We start from the raw sequence: 3726 nt of genomic DNA on the forward strand, positions 1-3726 counted from the left end.
AAGCCTGACCATGCCCTGGGTAAAGTATATCTGCAACACTTGCCTTAGTCTGGGACGCGGACTTGTTAATTTCTCCTAGCAGTGGGGCAGCTGTCTATCACACTTCTCTCAAGAATACTTTTCTAGCTAGTCGAACGGATGAGACAATTCGGAGGGAGGTTGATATGCCTACTTTCCAGGTGCATATGTTGATCTGTGTAAAAACTGGCGTTATCGTTACCTCACTCTGGTGTATAATGAGTACCACAGATTTTTGTTAGTCAGCTTCAGACTATGCACAATGCATTTTCTGGCCGCCCTTCCTCGCCAAGGCTCTTATTTCCGTTGCCTACCAGTCTATCTCTGTGACAATCACTCAGCAGAAAGCAGGATTCACTTTATGTTTTTCTCTAAATTGCATTTACTGCAGAGAAAGCAATATTTGTTACCTTTTTTAAAAGAAGCCCACATTTGATACTGTAAAGCAGCTTTTAATGATTTACAGACTCTCTCTTCTGAGAACATTTGTTTTCTAACAGCCACTTTCATTCAATGTGTGATAAAGCAGAGGGCGACGCTGATTATGTATTAATTGGTATACTTTTTTTAATTTTTTGTGACTGCATGGGCCTCTAATATCTTATGGTCGTTTGTTCTTAATTGTCTTTTTATTGCCTTTTAATTGCAATCAGCCTGCTGTATGACTTTATTGCAGTTTGAACGTATTTATGTTGATTTATTGGTTTTAAACTTGTATGGTCTAGCTAGTCCGAATAAAGGTGCTTCTGAGTCTAATAAAGATTAGACAAAGGTCCAAATTTGTGGAAAAAAGCATCAAACTTGAATTGGCATAATAACAATACAAAAATAGATGAAAATATGACCTGTAAGTATTTTCAGCTGCACTTCAATGCCAAGTTGTTATGAGATGAACATCTGCAGGATATAAGACCTAGGGCCTTTTTACAGTGGGCTCTTTGATGAAGTTTAATGGCATGTATGGGGCAATTGTCACTTACACCTTTTTAAATGCCTTTTTGTATTAAATACCTCCTTTAGTACTTTATGGGTCTCACATAACATGGATAGACTAAGGAGATATTTCAGACTCATTGGAAAATATGTTTATCAAAAAAAATCTTTTAAATCTGCTAAAAGTATCCATGATGCAGAGTATCAGATGTAAAGTAAAGCTCATCTCCTGGGTATATATGAAAATGTGCTTTTTAAACTTTCAAATATTCTTTCTTAGACAGATAGTCCCAAAATGATAGTATGTGTATATTGGATTGAATGAAGTCCTACAAAGTGAGTTAAAATGGGCTCAGGCTCTGAGAGGAAATGTACAAAGTATAAAAGATCACACAATTTTATTTGCTGAAGTGATTACCAGCTGAGAGCCCTTCGCACACAAGAAGTCAGCCCGGGAAGCTGCCTGATTATTGGCCCATCAGAAAGATAGAGTACTTATCCAAACAAACCTTCAATTCAAAGGACAGTGTATTCTTTAGGTAGTTTGGATATGGACTCATATATTTATTATTTGCCTGATCCCTTACTTCATTTAGGAATTTTTAAAACAGAATAGGTATCAATCTCTTCAAGATCATCCCAATTTTGGCTGAAACATTTTGGGAAAACAAATGATATTGCATATGCACTTTATATATAAAATGTACGAGTATACATATTCTGATTGATTACTCACTTCCTTTAATTAAGCATCTAAAGTTTTTAAGATCTTTTTTTAAAAACATGGTGCACTGTCTCTGCTTCTTGCAATTGATGTGTTAGTGAACAGTCAGTTCTTACATAATTCTTGTAGGATTGGGCGCTTTTTACGATCGGTGAGAAATATGGATTTGTATGAATTAATAATTTAATTGGATTTTAAAGTATGCTGTCTTTGTAAATTGTGTTTTAACCAGTGTTCACTCCTCTGAAGACAGTGTGTGACTAGGATGCCTTTAATGTTCTATGAGAAAAATTGACACTTTTGACTTAAACCCCACAACAAATAGAATGGGTGGTTTAATGCAAGTGTTTTATGAATATGGTGGTGATTTGTTTTGGTTTTAAGGACAAATGTCCAAATTAAACATATTGTTGACTTTCTCTCTATTTATTTTCAATGGTTGCAAAACAATATTTTTTTTCTTCACACCCCTGCAGTGAATGATCAGTTTTTAAAATCACTAAATGACTAAAGATGTCAGATTTGTAAAATAAAATTCATAAAGGAATATTGGTTTTTAGCATATTTACAGCACTAAACACTCTAAATATATATTTTTTTCATTCTAACCTCAAAATGTGCACTCAGATGCGAGTTTCTAAAGGAAAATATTTTTTGTCCCTTTTAGGTAACTCGAAAGGACTGGGCTGGTCCATTTTAAGGAACTCGATCTTCTGTTATTTGACAGAAAATCACAGTCATTATTTATTTAATAAGCTGCTATAAATGACCAATTAATTGTGTGCTACCTCTGCAGATCTGAAAATAAAATGGGTGATGCATCCCACCACTTCAAACTGAAGCTTTTAGCTCTCTGTTGTCGAAGACCTATTGCGGACAGTGCCAATACTTACAGTGAGCTTTAGCTTATCATTAGTTGTCTTTCCTTCTGGAGCATAGCTTTGTTACCATCATTAGGACTAGACGACTTGTATGTTTCCTCTGCTTGCATTCAGGGAACTAGTTATTTTTCTTTGAGCGCTCATTGCAAGTGCTCATGTTTTCTTTCTGTCTCCATAATGTGCTGCTTCCTTACTGAAATTCCCCTGCCCTCTCTGTATTGCTCCCACTCCACCCCCTTACTTGCTATGTGTTGCTTTCCTTCACCCCCCACCCTGAAGAATTTTTCTCTCCTTTTTTACATTTTAAACCCACCCCCCCCATACCCCTTTGTTGCTCCCCCTGCTGATCACACCCGTGTACCGCTCCAAAACTCCCCCCTCATAGTTATAATGCCTTCGCAAACAAATCAGAAGGCACAACAGCTGCATTTTGTGTTTTATGTATTATCTATGAACTTGTGGGAATTTTCATGTTTGCCTAAAGGTAATCTGTTTTTATGGATGTATCGGTTTTAATGGATTTTATGTATTGCAATTTTTCGACTTCAATAAAAAAATTTAATAAAAAAAATAAAAAATAAACAGCTGCATTTTGTTACTGGGTGGCTCCTATCTATGAGGAATATGCTTCAGTGCACTTTTGTTATTTACCATTCCAAGCTGCTGGGTCCTAACACATGGGTGGTGAGCGGGAGCGCAGAGCCTCATGCCGCATATATGTGTGCGTGAGCATCTCATCTTTTTTTAAACCTTTTTTTCCAAACCTGTTCAGCATCAGAAATAGTTATTTATTTATTTTTTGGGGCCACTGCTGTACGGCATCTGCAAAAGCACTAGGCCTATGTTGGCAAAGACAGAAGGTGAAACTTATTGCCTTTGCCAAAGCTTGTTTTTAGCTTCTTCCACCATTTTGTGGTGGACTGATCTTCAACCGGCAAACCCATGTAAAAAGCATTCTCAGCCTTTTCTAATTCGACCCATTCCCCCCTTCTACCTCCCTGTGCCTACAGCGTTCCTCATGGAAACTTCATAAATTATGATTGCTCAGTTTCCTAGGACTTCTGCGGCCACGCCCCTTCATGGGGTGTAAACATATAGGGGATGAACTAAGCCACAGTCTTGCCTGTTTCACTGACTCAAGGCTAGACTCAGAATGACACGATTCAGGTA

This window comes from Triturus cristatus, chromosome 9, assembly GCF_964204655.1.
Source record: "Triturus cristatus chromosome 9, aTriCri1.1, whole genome shotgun sequence".
NCBI lineage: Eukaryota > Metazoa > Chordata > Amphibia > Caudata > Salamandridae > Triturus > Triturus cristatus.